The sequence below is a fragment of the Solanum lycopersicum genome, chromosome 8 (assembly GCF_036512215.1).
Source record: "Solanum lycopersicum chromosome 8, SLM_r2.1".
NCBI lineage: Eukaryota > Viridiplantae > Streptophyta > Magnoliopsida > Solanales > Solanaceae > Solanum > Solanum lycopersicum.
Genome location: NC_090807.1, coordinates 12,067,790 through 12,084,464, shown reverse-complemented (window position 1 = coordinate 12,084,464; position 16,675 = coordinate 12,067,790). Strand labels below are relative to the sequence as shown.

Sequence of the window (16,675 nt, the reverse complement as noted above, 5' to 3'; positions counted from 1 at the left end):
GGGATTAAATTTCTTAATGACGCACAGTGAGTTTGTGGACTCGGATAGTTCTTTATGTTTTTCTTTTTATCTTTTATTTCTTCTGGCTTACTAATTAGAATACAGAAGATAACAATCTCACGCTATGGTCTTTCAATCTATAGTAGATTAACAGTAAGTAAAGAGATATTATGTAAATCCACCAACTATTCACTATTTCTGAAGTCATACAATGTGTGCATCACATGTTAAAGAAATTAAATTAAGTTTATTACTTCTTTTCATGAACATGTACAACTCTTGAGACTCGTCTATTTTGATTTTCTCAAGTAGGTGCTTTAAGAAGCAAAGACGTAGTACAATGAAGGCAGAGTTTAATGAATAATATATGTTAAAATTAGAGATTGTTTGCTATTTATATATCAAAACTTGCACTTTATGAAAAATAAATAACTTATCTTACAAAAAATTCCTCATGTTGAAAGAAAGTCTCCCTTGTAATATAAGCACATTCTAGTTTATGTTTATTATCTACACACACATATATTTGTATTCAACATTATAATCCAACTGCATACCCAACTAGAAAATTAAATCAACTAAAGAGAGAGAAATGATGGACATATATATATATATATATATATATATATATATATATATATATATATATATATATATAAATAATATTATTTTATTTTCGTTTTGATGTGTTGGATTATCAAAAGCAGATCAAATGTGCTAGTAATGCTTTCAATCACATATAAAATTGTAACCATAAAGTTGAGCAACAAATCCACAATTTACCACGAAACTCAAACTGAGTCATCTACCATGCCAAACTGTTAGGTCATGGGCATGGATCTCCATCAATAAAAATTACTAGAATGTCCAATTCTGTTTTCTCTTATTCCACTCTTATGCTTAAAAAGACACATTCATCAACCAATACATAAACAATAAAGTGTTCCACGGTAATTATCACTTTCAAAAAAGCAGACTATGTTCTCAAAAAATAGTTATTATTAACAGGAAAAAGATGTAATTTCCATGTTATGCTACCAATCAACTACTCCTTCAGCTCTATTCAGGTTCAAAATTAATTTCGGTGTACCTGATAATGTTCAAAGTTCTCCAAGTACCTTTAAAGTCCTATTTATGAAAAAATAAAAAATTGAGAAAACACCCACATCAAGAACAAAAGCGGAAGAAACACTACATTTCAAAAATCAAAAACATAAAAAATTGAACAACAAAGCTATAAATAGTGACACGAAGAATAAGAAAGTAAACGACAATAACAAAAACATCAAAATTCATGTTTAGATTGAGTTCATGCAACATTACCACGGCCTAAACACCAAAATTGATAAATTAAAAAAAGTTAAAACTCATCAAATGAAAAATTGACAAAACAAATGTAAAATGAAAAGGAAAAACAAAAATAAGAAGAAAGAAGGAAGGGTTGAAGCAGTGCATGATGGGTTTTAAAGGTGAAAACAGGAAATAAAGGGTTGTGACTCTCCTGAAGGATTGTCACTTTGTGGAAGGGTTGTGACCTTCATGAAAGGTTGTCTTCTTTCTAAAGGGTTGTGATAGTTTGAAAGGTTGTGTCTTTTCCAAATTGTTGTGACCTTTCTGGAAGGTTGTCTTCTTTCCTAAGATTTGTGACCTTTATCCTTTGTTGGCTATAAATAGAGAAGTTGTCTCTCATACTCAGCATTGAATTCTTCCATTCTTTTGCATAAATTTCTTACAAAATATAATCGATTGATCGTGTCTGTGTGTGTGATTCGTTGTTGTCATTTTTGAGTTCGTTGAAATTATTGAAGTTTGATGTACCGCTACTTCTTTAATGGCTAATTTATTTTATCTTGGGAGGAATTAATCTGCAACCTCGGGTACTTGAGGGGATTAAATTTCTTAAGGATACACAGTGGATTATGTGGATTCGGATAGTTTTTTGTATTTTTCTTTCATCTTTTATTATTTTTCTGGTTTGCTAATCTGAGTACAAGAATTAACAAGCTTAAGAAATATATATTAATGGTATTTTTCTGTGATATGGAAATCACTTTTATTTTCTGTTCTTTTTATTGGAAAGAAAAAGTAGAAAAGAAAATTATTTATCATATGATAAAAGAGTTTTGGGATGAATTGATACTTCCATAATATGTTTGAGTATATCTTCTGTAATAAGTTTTCCTTTAATGGATAAGATTATTTTTATTTTCTTCCCAAGTGCATCAAAGCATTGTACCCCTGTAGTCTTATTTTCAATAAGAACAGTTATTTTGTGCAAAAAGGTTAAGATATGCGCTTTAATTCTTTTTCTATATTCTTGGTTTTACATAACTATGAGAAGAAGATAAACAAATATTGTCTTCTAACAATATTTCAAGTTGAGTTTAGTTTCTTCTTGAAATTAAATGTCTTTTAGTAAAAAATAGGAATAAGATGAAAACTGAAAAAAATGAGGAAAACAAAATAGCGAGGAAAGTGATTTGCATGGTTTCATTGCTGATAGATAAAATATGATTCAATGAGAGTAAGAATCAATTTCTATTTTTATTTCCTATCCTTTATAATTTATGAGATTTATCTCATAAATGTTACGATAGATGATCATTATTTGATGATTATTACTAATATGTATTCTGTTAAGAGGGAAAAACTTTTGTAGTTTTATACTTCATGTGAAATTTGATTGTGTTTGACTTTTGGAGACTAAAATCTTCTTATTTTTTTTACTTCTTTTGTTTGAAGGATATAAGAACTTCACGAACAAATCAGATTGTGCATTGGTTTGAAGAATATGAAAACTTCACCAATTTGTTAGTTACTCTGTTTGAATGAATATTCTAATTTTAAGAGTACAAAATCTTTGTCACGAATATTAAGACTAAAAGATTTGAAAAACATAAAATCTTCAAAGTTACCTAGAAATAGTGTTGTATTTGAGATTTCTGGAGATTAAAGCTTTTTTGGTTTACTACTTTGTTTGAATGTGAAACTGATTCGAAGAGTATAAAAACTTGATCAGAATTCAAGGTTCATTCGATTAACGATTACAAAAATATAAGAACTTCATCGTTAAACTAGAAACAAGTTGTATAAATATTGAATCTTTATTGTTAGTATTCTAATTACTAAGTGGTCTGTTTACTTGTGACAGAAAGGGAAAAAAGCACTAGTGACAAAAAAATTAGTGATTTTTGTGTTTGCAAAGGGTGTTTTTATGTATTAAATCTCCTAAAGAAGGCTTTGTATTGTCAATATGTATTTTGATGCTATACAATTTAAAAGCATGGGAAAAATATGTGAAAAATAATTTCAAATACTTGAAAAATATTTTTGAGAACATATTTAAAATGTGGGGATTCTTTACTTGTGATAAATACAAAATTAGACTTGCTATCTAATTTAAATTTGAAAGTATAAGATATGAAATTTGATGACATTCTTGTATTATGTTAGACCCACCAAATTCTTGGAGTATATTTGATATTGTGGTCGTTGAGTCTCTCTTTACTAGTATATGATTTGACTAGAGTATTGAGAAGTATGATATATGTCATGAAGTATACACGATCAGATATAGCATGTATTATTAGTAAACTAAGTCTGTTCACATGTAATCTCGATCAAACTCATTGGATGACAATGAAAAGAATTTTGAGTATGTAAAAACATACTTAACAAATTATTATTTTGCATTATAACTAGTACTCAAAAGTATTGGAAGAATATAGTGATTCAAATTGAATAACCAAGTCAAATGAAATAAAATCCACGAGTGGATGTGTATTTACTTTTGATGGAGGAGAAGTCTCTTGAAAATCTTTCAAACAAAAATGTATCACTCACTCTAATATGACATCTGACGTTATCACTCTAGATAAGGCAGTGAAGAAGTTGAATGACTCCAAAGTTTATTGAAAGGTTTTCGGTCTAAACCTTGAGCTCCAGTATGCATACACCGTGAGAGTTAATTTGCAATAGGTTGGCATGGAATATGATGTATAACGGAAGGTCTCTTCATAAATGACGTAGACATAATATCGTTAGAAAACTTTGCTCTAGTGGAATTATCATAATTGACTATGAAAGTCAAAAGATAATATGTCGGGTCAACTTATAAAAGGCCTAACTTGATAGATTATCAAAGGGAATGGTACTATCGCCGAGAACAAGTCATTGTAGCGGTAACTCTACCTAGAAGACTAAAGATCCCAAGATCCTGATTAAAGGAGATCAAACAAAGTCATTAATGATGGTTCAACATTTTCAAAGTATTATTTTTTATGGTACATTCTCATGATAAAACAATGTTTAGTAACAAGGATAAATGCATTAGAACTTTTAATGGTTTCTAAGTTTGACATAAGGTATATCAAATGGTGTATTCTACGGGATAACATATATAGAAATTACCTATTTAAGTGTGAAGTGTAAGCCGCTTCAAGGAGAATCCGGTAAGGCCAATTCTCTAAGCACTTATTATTCGAGATGTGTTCGTGGCTGAAATGAACAAAACCATGAGAACCAAGAACAGTTCAACGGTTGATTGTGTGACTTATGTTGTCTAGGTATACACCAAAGATCGATGGTTCAAAGATATCAAATCTACAGATTTACCGAGTATATCCGATATATGTTTTGCTACGGAAAATTTGAAGAGAAACATACTTATCCAAATGCGAATAACCCTTAATTATGATCACACGGTTTTTCATGCATATGTTTTAAAAAAATAGTCATTCCCTATTTATGTGGGGGTTTGTTGGGTTTTAAAGGTGTGAACGAAAAATGAAGGGTTATGACTCCTGAAGTGTTGTCACTTTGCCGAAGGGTTGTGACCTTTATGAAAGGTTGTGTCCTTTCTAAAGGGTTGTGACTTTTTGAAATGTTGCATCTTTTCCAGAGTGTTGTGACCTTTCTGGAAGGTTGTCTTCTTTCCTATGAGTTGTGACCTTTACCCTTTGTTGACTATAAATAGAGAGGTTGTCTCTCATTTTTCAGCATTGAATTCTTCCATTCTTTTGCATATATATTTCTTACAAAATAAAATCGATCGATCGTGTCTGTGTGTGTAATTCGTTGTTGTCATTTTGAGTTCGTTTAAATTATTGAAGTTTGAGGTAGTGCTACTTCTTTAATGGTTAATCTGGAATTTGCAACCTCGGGTACTTAAGGGGATTAAATTTCTTAAAAACACACAGTGATTTCAGATAGTTCATTGTGTTTTTCTTTCATCTTTTATTATTTTTCTGATTTTCTAATCCTAGGAATTAACACTGCATACCTTGTTTAACTGAGAATTTCATAGAGGGGCTTGCAAAACCCTTCCATTTTGTAGAGCATTTTTTTCTTGGGACAGAGAATGGATGAAAAGGAACCGTATATATAACGTATCTAGAACACGTGTTTCACAGATGTATATACATATTAGTTAGAAAGCCAGGAGTCAAATTACCAAATCAACCCTCTTGGTACCATTCACTTTACTTTTGGTACAACCTTGTGTTCGTCCTAAGTCTTGTTGGCGTTAACCAAAAATAGCTTCTTACCAGCTATGTATTGATGTATTAGTACATATAACACATTTTTCTTCTTAATAACAAGTTGCATAATTGTAGGAGTGCAATAAGCTGTTTGTAATTTAGTTAAGGTTTCATGTATCTTTTTTTTGGTGTTCCTCTTATCCTGATCATTATTTGTGATATCTTTTTTATCCTCGTGTTTAGGCATACATAATGTTTACATTATTTGTGTTTTCCGAGTTTTTTGAATTGCCAGAAAAATGCTCACTTCAACTCTGCTTCGTATTTTGGATTACAAATAGGTTTTGCATCAATGCTCATTGAATACTAGCTAGACCCATACATAGCACTTTGCATTGTGGGTTTAATCAGTTGGCCAGTGCTTAATAGGTGTCTGTTTTCTTGACATTGTGTTGTTCTAGTACTATCCCTTCATGTCTGATACATTCTTAATGAAAGAAGGCCTTGTAGTCACGTTTGGGTATCTTAGATAATGTGGGGGTATAAGTAGAGTTATTTTATACCTACTATACATACTTCTACAAATAGGTTAATCCACACCTCAAATCCGTGACTACAAGTCGTCAAAGGACAATGTTTATTGTTGTGTCAAGGCAAGCTACTCGCCCTCACACTCTCCGGGGCATCTTCGTTTAATAGCTTAAGAATTTCTTGAAGGTGTAATATGGAAGTGCTGATGTGTGTTTAATGGAACACATATAGTCTTCTTTGATATATTGTGCATACTTGTCCTTTGAATTGCAATACATCTCAATGTGTGAATTACCTACATACTCCCCCTAATGTATAATGGGATGAATTTCTCATGGTTGTTGCAATCATCTGCTTTTAACTCTAATTGAGACAGTGAAAATTGTCATCGACTGTGCCATTGTTTTCAATATAATTCTAGGTTTAGCACATATAAATCCACTAAAGCGTATTCTCTTCGGGAGTAACTGAACTAACTTGACCGGCTTCTGAAATTCTTGAGGATGGCATATGAGCTAACTCTCTAGAGCATACTGAGCATTGGAGACATTTGGAACTAGTGTATGTCCTGTAATTTTGTGTATTGCATAATAACATACCTTGTCATGGTGCACTGCATCTGGATTGCTATAGTTGAATAAGGTTGGGGCTTCACTCTTGTATATTGTCTTTTGAATCTGGGTATAATTTCTTTTAGCTTCATCTTTGGGTAATGTTGAGAGTTTTGAGTGACTTTCAGAAGTTCCATCGCGTAAAAAGGTTCAGTGTCTGTTCCTTTGACTTCTGTTATATATTTTGTTGTAACTCTGAAGGCTTCTGTGCAGTAGACTTTTGTTGGTTCCCTGCTTCTTAATGTTAATACTTTCTGCTGGTGTGATCAGTAAACCTGGTTCTGATGTTAGCTGCTCTCTGTGTTGTTGCCTTATTGTAAGGTTTATTTCCTCACTGTCCATGTTTCTCCATTTATATTGATCTAAGGCCACCACTCTAGTCTCCTTCATCTAAATAATTCCCATTCTTGGTCACGACATAGCTGGCAAGATATACTTTGGCCATACAAATTTTTTCTCTTGGATTGTTCTCTTCCTTTGTTTTTTTTCTTTATACTTTGTCCATTCAATCTTTTTCTCTTGGATTTTTTTCTTTCTTTATCTTTTTCTTTAATTGGTTAACCCTGATCTCTGGGGTTTCTATGGTCTGCCTTTTGAGTTAGCATGGTGTTTGTGTTTAAAGCTCTGATGAATTTTTTTCAGTTGTCCCTTCTGCAAGGCATGTTTAGAGAAGGTGAAGAGCTGGCAGAAATCAACCCAAAATAGAAACCATAAACCCTGTCTCTCTCTCTGTTGCTTGAAAAGCATGCCGTCAATTCCTCAACCAGGTGAAGTTACCATCTGTGAAATCAATCGAGACCTCATTACTGCAGATGAACTCTCTGATGATGCAGCTAAGGAAACCTATGGCAAGGTTCTTGGAATTATATTCAATCCAGTTCCTTTTCAATCAGAAAATTTGTTGAGTACACTGAGCTCTGAACAAGGTGCCGATCAGAGGAAGAGTGGCCTACTTTGGGTAGCATTGTAGGCAGTCTCTACTAGTTTGCTGAGGCACTTTTTTCACCCCATTGATGTAAAATTGTTACAAGATGTTGATTTCCATGTTCTTGATTGGCACCAGCACAAGCATATATTAGCCTTTATTTCCGGACAACATCAGGTGAGAATACGTGATTATGAAGATTCTGAGGGAGGGAGTCCTTGCGTTTTGATCAATGACTCCCAAAAAGATGTTAGAAGTCTTTCATGGCGGCCAAATGGTGGGAGGGCACTTGCTGTGGCCTGCAAGGGCGGCATTTGCATTTGGGCTGCTTCATTTCCGGGCAATACAGCTTCAGTGAGATCAGATGTCACATTGGGTACTCTTTCTAGAGGCTCAGGAACTAAATGGACTCTTGTAGACTTCCTTCTAAGTCCTGAACAAGAACAAATTACTGCCCTTTCCTGGAGCCCAAACGGGAAGTATTTGGCGTCAGCTTCATTTGAGAGCTCTTCATTCATCAATTGGGATGTTGCTCAAGGAGTGGGAACACCTATTCGACGTGGCTTAGGGGGCATCTCCTTATTGAGATGGTCCCCATCAGGAGATTATTTCTTCTCTGCAAAATTTGATGGGACATTCTATCTCTGGGAGACTAATACATGGACATCAGAACCATGGTCCTCAACTAATGGTTTTGTCATGGGAGCAGCTTGGGATCCTGATGGTAGTAGAATACTCATTGCTTTCTCTGAATCTTCAACCTTGGGTTCCATTCACTTTGCAACCAGTGATTGTAGCATATGTTAAAAATGAAGATTAAGTAAAAATGAGACATGTAAAAGCTTCTTTTTAGTAAATTTGGTTGTGACAAGCAAAATGAAATGAAGTTTAGGGCTACTCTATTTGACTGATGATCCTCTTTACGTTGTTTTATCTACTTTGTATATAATTGACACCAGATTAAAAATTGTTATACTGTGTTTTCCACACTTTTTACTTAACCATAGTCTAGTAACAAATATTCTCTTGTATTTCCTCTTTTTCCATTCTTCAACCATTAACCCCGTCTTGACACGAAGTTTAAGAAAATAAAGAAGATTATTAATCTTGTGGTTTTAAATTAAAATTATGTGAAATGTACGAAACTGTCATTTAATCTTATGACTTTAAAGAAAAGTTGATTTAAAATGTTACCCAAAAAAAGAAATAGATCATGTTTTCTCAAACAGACTAACATGGAATTTTATATGAAAACGTCTATCGCATTTGTTATTTGATCCTTCAAAGTTCAAACATATTATGCATATTTGAAGAATTTGATATGAATACAGTGGTGTTTTTAGAAAATCTGAGCAACTTTTAGATGACAGTAGACATTCCATACATGCCAACCTTACACTAAAATTAGGCAAAAATTAAGCAAATTAAACTGCTTTGTAACTTGATTTTGCTTAATGGCAATAGGTATTAGCCTGCCATCAACTTCAAAATAAATAAAAATGAGTTATTTTAGGAGAGAATCAGAGAATGAAGAAAGGGGAGAAAAAAATTAGATTTGTATAAATGGACATGTGAATTTGGAAATGCTTTTTTTCCCTCTTCGTATAAATTCTTTTCGTGGTTTCGTAATTAATAATAAACTATATTAAGCTATAGCTAAACACGGTGACTAATTCAAATTGTAACATTGTTGAATAATAAATGAGTAATGTTTGTCGACTCGTGTAATTTATCAAATTCAAACCAACTCAATGTTGAGCTTCAATGGAGTAATCGACTCCATTATTGGGAGAATGAAGATGCAATTTGAAAAAAATGAAAACTGTATTGAATTATCTACCGCAAGTGGAGTATATATATGTACATGTAATATGAAGCTAAATCTGTAACTGCTCCTAACAAGCTGATAATATTCTAACCGACTAACAACTCACATGAGCGGACTACTATACAAATTACATAATTAACCAATCTAAGCTATAAGTACTTGAATACTTCAACATAATTTTCACTATAATAAACCAAATAGTTTATAAACAACCTATTTGGATGAAAATTAAAATGAAATCAATACGTTATATTGGATTAAACTTAGCAATTAATACATAAACAATGAGCCATTCCAGATTCACATGTTTTAAGACTCTAACGCCAAAATATTTTGTCAGAATGGTAAAATAAAATAGATATAATGACAGGATTATGAGTTTATCAAACAACCATATAATATCAGAAAGAAGAACAATCTCTAAATTTGTTGATGATCGATAATTGTTTGTAGCGATGCATCAGTTTCCAAATACCAATTGTGAGTCTCGAACTTTACTTGTCATGAAAAAGCATGGAAATAGTACAGTTACTTCCCTGCCGGCCATTGAATTAGATAAAGAGTATTAATTAGAGTACGTTCATCATCCAAATTATTAGAACTTGAGAATTACTCCTAAAAATATAACTCACTCACTCTAAGTATGGGAGGGTCATATTCTTTATCAAAGAAGGATATCTCCTTACTAATTCCTTCCACTCCTTCGGATCAATCCGTCCATCACCATTTAGATCTGCTTCTTCAATAGTCTGCACAGAAGCGTAGTGAGTTTAGAGGTTCTAATTTTGCCTTCCCCTTCCTTATCATTGAGTTGTTGTCAATCAGTTTTTTTAGGAGTTCAAAAGTTATTACTTAATTTTCTACTACAAATATGAGGAGGGTCTACATAAAAGCTATCAGGTTCGTCCGAACCCATACACCCCCATGTCTGCACTAATCATACTATATATAGCAATCGATGAAATGCATAAGAGTATTTTTTTTGTTTACCTTATGGACCATTGCTTCAATGGTGTCATTTGCTAGTGTCAATTTTGACTCTTCGAGGATAGCCAATACCATGTCCTTCACCTACAACATTATATACACGTCCATTTTACATTAGTTGAACGATAGTTTTGACCTTTTTTTCTCTACGTGTTTAGTCAAAATATGGGCAAATCTAATCCATTTGATGATGGCAAGGGTAAATCTCAAAGTAAAGTAAATTAAAACCATTTTACTAAGTTCAAGGACAACTTTTACCCTTTTCTGAATTCTAATTACATATATGTGTATATATATATATATATACCACACATTAAGCAACACTTATCGATCTAATTTCTTTTATGTTAAACCCGTCTATTATGTAGTACACGAAGAATGTGAACTCAGATTAAAGAAACAAAAGTGACATGATAGTTCAGAGTATAGACAATTGTTTACCTCATCGCGTTCTATGTATCCGGTGTTCTTCAAGTCATACACTTTAAATGCAACTGCATACATTCCACAAGAATTTATTTTAATGTTAGCAGGGAAAACTGTATGTTTTAGACATGTAGCAATATATCGTACTTCGTACATGTGATTTTGTCTTGTTGAGGAGCCTTTGGATGGAATATGCTAAGTGATCGAACAAATTCTCAAAATTCAATAATTCCATTACGCTTAACATCAAATACGTCAAACAACTGCAACAATAAGGAATGAGTTATATATCCGGGGGTTGGGTAGGGTTGGGTAGAGGGTGATGAAGCCACTATGAATTACTTACTCTATCTGCAAAATGATTCTGCCTGTGGCTGCAGCTGAAAAGTACATGCACAAACTCTTCCTGCATATATTTCAACTACATTACTTATTAATTGCATCTCAAAACTTGTGCTTACTTCTTAATTAATTATTTTCATACCTTATGAATAAGAACATCATCAATTATTGATCTGCTTACTCTCTTGTATAGAATATATAAGGCCTCCACATCATTCACACTAACTGCATCCAATATTACACCTTAAAATAAACAACTACAATAACATATCCAACAATGTAATGTAATCTCACAAATGGGGTAGGGAATGTAATGTAATCTCACAAATGGGGTCCCTACCTAGTGAAGGTAGAGAGACACCATAGTCTCGAGTAAAGCATAACACAATACCATAGATATCAATATATATATATATATATATATATATATATATATTCTCCATTATATATACTCATCATTATTTAAAAAATATCTAACACTAATTCAGATTTATAGAGGGCCTTCTTAACTCACAACAAGTTTCAGAAGCAAGAGTATCATGGGTCTCAAGCAGATGTCTACTTTTCTTCAAACAAAAACAGTCCTTAAGAGAATGCATAATCCAGTTGAGGACTAAAAAGAACCACACCTGTCACAATTATGCAACGGGAAAAAAGTTAAATATTGATGCTTCCATATCCTTTTTTTTTGGTATAATCATAAGGCATCCGATATCCACTCTCCCAACTAATTTGGATATGCACTATGTGTGACCTAAGGGAGAAGAGCTCCGTACTAGGGGTTTCTCTATGTGAAGAATAGAGTATACTCAAACTTTGTTATTACCTCATAGAGGTAGAGTATTTTTGAACAACATTTGATTCTACACGAAAATAATAAAAATAATTCAAAAGTTATAACATATAACTTTTGGCCTATAAGTGATAAGCCAAAAACTAATTCAAACAGGATATTTAAGGGAATATAGTAGAATCGCACAAACGCACAAACATGAAAGTAGAAAATAAATTACTTGTATCTGTAAGCTAGATAAAAAGTGTATGTATAAAATTATTAGAGTTATATTCAAAAGCTGACCTAGATGATACCATGATTATAAAAGTATTTGTAATACAAATATATATATGGTAAAAGTAATGAAAATAAAATGGGAAAAAATAATGACACCAAGAATTTTACGTGGAAACCCGTCTAAATAAGGAAAAAATTACGGGCCAAGAGGAGCAACTGATATCACTATAGTAAGGAATTTTACACTGTGTAGTCATGTATATAATACTCAAAATGACTACTCCACACTCAAAATAGACAAAACTCTTTTGGTTCCATCTTACTAAGATATTGTTCACACTCTATTTTTCTTCACAGACTATTTTTCCTGTATAGTCTATGGAATACTTCAGTTTGCTCTCAAAATGATTTTTCTCTCTGACTTGGGGTCGTCATTTTTCCCATTTTATTTCCATTACTTTTACCATATATATTTTTGTGTTTATCTGCGTTTTCTTAACAAACTGGTATCAGAGCCAAGATTTTATCTGAGTATGTTATGTGGTTGCAACATAGTCTGAACTTCCACGTCATAAAAGATTAACTTTGATTTGCGATAACAATATTTTTTTGGGCAAAACGATGAAACCAACACAGGTAGAACGATTACTTTGAATGGTGTTAATCATGTCATTTGAAAAGGGAAAATGGAAGATCTGTTTTATGTTAAAAAATTTTACAAACCAGTATTTACCACTGTAAAGCCTGATAATAAAACAGATGAAGAGTGGAATCTGTTGCACAGACAAGTTTGTGTATTCATTAGGCAATGGATCGACGATAATGTGTTGAACTATATTTCTCGAAAGACACACTCAAACTCTACGAGAACATCTTGAAAGTTTCTATGCTCGAAAGACTGGCAACAACAAACAAATAGTAACACAAACAAATACTCAGAAGGTGACCTAGATGATACCATGATTATAGAAATATTTGTAACACAAACAAATACCCATAATGATTAAGAAGCTAGAAAGAAGAACAAAGACTGCGAGAGATAAGAAGAAATGAACTAACCTCTTGGATGTGAATATTAGCGCTTATTTGAGGTTTATTCAGTGATGAATCAAGTCCTTATGTACAATCTTAAAATAAAATGTGTCTTCTGATGATGTCTTCACTATCTATTTTTTTTTTAAGAAAAAAACCTTTTGATAGTGGAAAAGTAAGATTCATTATTAGGTAAATGATTTCGTGCAATTAGTCATCTTACGTAATACCAACTAATAATAGATGCTCTTTCTAATTCATAATGTTTATTCAATTACATTATTAGTAATATTTTAAGAATTAATGTAGTTCCATTAGTATTAGTATTTTATTTATGCATTATTATAGTTACATTATTAGTAGTATTTTATGCAGTAATTAATTAATTAATGTAGTTTTTTTTTTTGTTTTTCATCCAGTTTTTGGAGCTCAAATTTGAACACTGGCTAAATTCGAATCGCAATTTGCAGATCCCATTTCGGGATGACGCTCCCATTAGAATTCTCTCCATCACCAAGTCTCAAACCCGAGACCTCTTGTTGAGGGTGACACACTCCTATCAATGTACCATGTTAGTAATTAATTAATATAGTTACATACGTGTAAGCCTCACTTGTCTCCATTTTTGACATTGTGACCCTCCAATTTCCTAAGAATAATAGTTGACAATTGACATTATTAAAAGGATTACATACGTACATAGGTTAGTATCGTCAGTCTATTTTTTTTGTTCTATATAGTTTAAACTCGAAAAGAGAAGATATAATATATTACTTTTAGTCGGTTGAGGTGTTGGAAATTTCTTGCCATATAATATAGTTGGTAATAATTTGAAGCAAATTATTTATTTCACTTTTCACTTACGAAATTAGAATTATTCTAGACAATATAATTAACTACCTACTTGTTAGTCATTTTTACTTGATGATTAAAAACAAGGAAACAATTGTATTATAAGGCCGATGTACCAAAATTACCTATTTCTTTCTGTTAAGTTCCTATTTACTCTTTCAAAGGGAAATAAAATACGTACGAACAAATTAATTGCTTTCAATACTGATGGAGAAAACAAATTATGGTACGGCCAAACTCAAATTTTATATTATATCATTGCTTTAACAATATTTTTTTAAAAAAGAATTGTTGACTTTATAATGCTCAATAATGAGAGATTTATATTCGACCAGGAGTAGGAACAGATATGAAAATGTGTATTTTACTTACTTTGTCAATAATAATTGTCCATATTACAACTTTGATATAGAGATTGAGAAGCATTACGAATAATTTTATCAAATAATTATTATTAAATATAAGTCATCTAAATATTGCAAAAGAATAGTACTTCATCCGTTTCTTTTTATATGTCATTCTTTTTGATAAATAATTGAACCATAATACTTATCATTTTATAAAATCATTGCATAAATTATGGTATTATTCTTATTATACCTTTGATAGACTAGTTAATTAGTCTTGAAAATATACAATTTGATCAACCTAGAAAAACTAATAACTAAGTAATATTCAGTGGAATACTTTATACATTGATTAATTCCCCTCTTCTTTCACTATTTTATAAAATCTGTTTGAAAATAATCTCAAAAATAAAAATAATCATCCAAATTCATTTTAAACTACTCTAATAAACCTAAAAAATTTAAATAGTCATCCAATCCAACCATTCGAACCTCGAATATTGACCAAAGTCAACCCAAATGTTAAAGTTTCACAAATTTTCAACTTAATTAGGACCTTGAATCCTCAAAAGACTCCAAATTTGAAACCGAAAACTCTCCACCAATTAACGCATTTCGGGAGTGATGAAATCGATAGTATTCTATTTTGGCACTCGAAACTCTAAGAGACGGCAAATACTACTTTTGTGACAACTTTAGTCGTTGAAACCAAAAACATTCATAATTCACAACTCTTGATATTTTTTACTTTGCAGATATCGAACTCTTGTTTCGAATATCTGCATACCTTTACTTCAGAATCCGACTCCTCTCCATTTTTCCCAAGTTCTAGTCTGGATTGGAGACACATGTCATAGTTTAGAATTAATAGTTAAGATCCGATTGATTAAAATAAAGTCCTAACCATAGTTATTTACTTCCATATATTTATATATTTGCTTCGTAAATATTTTTACAATCCAACAATTCTAGATTTACATTATAGTTTTTCTAAATATATTTCAAAGAATTTCTTTTCGTAGACTTAGGTAATTTTTTGTTGATTTTTTTATATAATATAATAACATAAATCCTAAAATGAAACGGTTCACATTATATGGATTGATAAAAAAAACCCATCATATAAATAATATTAAACATATAAGTGATCACCACTAAAAAAAATCATAGTTAAATATATTTTTTTTCTTCAGCTTTGAAATAGTTTGAGTCGACTGAACTTTTCTTAATTATATTTATAAGTTGTGGCCATTAATAACCCTTTATTTATATGATTATTAATGTGACATATAAGAAATTGGCGATACAAAATTATAATCTATAGAGTCAGTTCAAAAGTAAAAAATAGCAAAAAATTAGTTAAGTAATTAAGAAAGAAATTCTTTTAAATATATTTATTGAAAAAAATATAATATAAATCTACAATTGTTAGATTGTAAAAATATTAAGAAGAAAATATATTAATATATGGAAGTAAATAACTATGATTAGGACTTTATTTTAATCAATTAAATGTAACGACCTATTTAGTCGTTTTGAGCAGCAGATTTTATTTCTGCAAAATTGGCTGAGACGACGGACCCCACGATGGACCGTCATGGTCACGACAGACCGTCGCAGGGTCTCGTTTCAAAACACTTAGAAGATCTGAAATTGGGTACTGAAAATCAACTCTCTGAACTTTGTAACGGAATGGCGGGACGGACCATCACAGACTCTTTGGTGGAAATTGAGTCTCTGAACCTTGCGACGACCTGCAGGACGGACCGTCGCAGGCACGACGGGCCGTCGCAGGTTGCGTAATCCCAGTTTGGGTCGGATTTCTTTACACGTTTTAAGGGTCGTTTTGGACTATTCCTACTTTAATTATAAAGTTAGAGGGTTAAGGTTAATAAGTCTAATTACTTGGGGGTTAAAAGAGGTAACCTTAAGTTAATTAGTGGGTTATTATTGTCATCTTTCATTCTAATTATATGCTAATTAGGGTAAAAGAAAGAGGGTTTGAATAAAGAAAATAGAAAGAACAAGAGAGAGAGAGAGGGGATCGATCGAACGAGAAGAAGAAGAAAGCTTTGGGAAATTGCTTGCTTGATCAAAATTCTTCGGTGGAGGTAGGTTATGGTTTTCACACTATTCGTAGTAAACTCTTAATAGCGAATGATATGTGTTAGTAGTATTGTAAACCCTTCTATATGCTTAATTGTATGCTTGCATGAATATGATTATGAAATTGTGAATAAATAAGCATGATGAAGCTATTGAATCCCAAATCTTGAAAAGAAACCCTAATCTACTTTGTTAA

The 16,675-nt window shown here is 31.9% G+C and overlaps 2 pseudogenes; one reads left to right on the top strand and one right to left on the bottom strand.

Moving 5' to 3' along the window:
• The first annotated feature begins 6,289 nt into the window (after nt 1-6,289).
• Nucleotides 6,290-8,578, top strand: LOC138337699 (aladin-like; annotated as a pseudogene).
• A 1,257-nt stretch (nt 8,579-9,835) lies between these two features.
• LOC101248995 (calcineurin B-like protein 7) lies at nt 9,836-15,223 on the bottom strand (annotated as a pseudogene).
• Between the last annotated feature and the right edge of the window lie 1,452 nt (nt 15,224-16,675).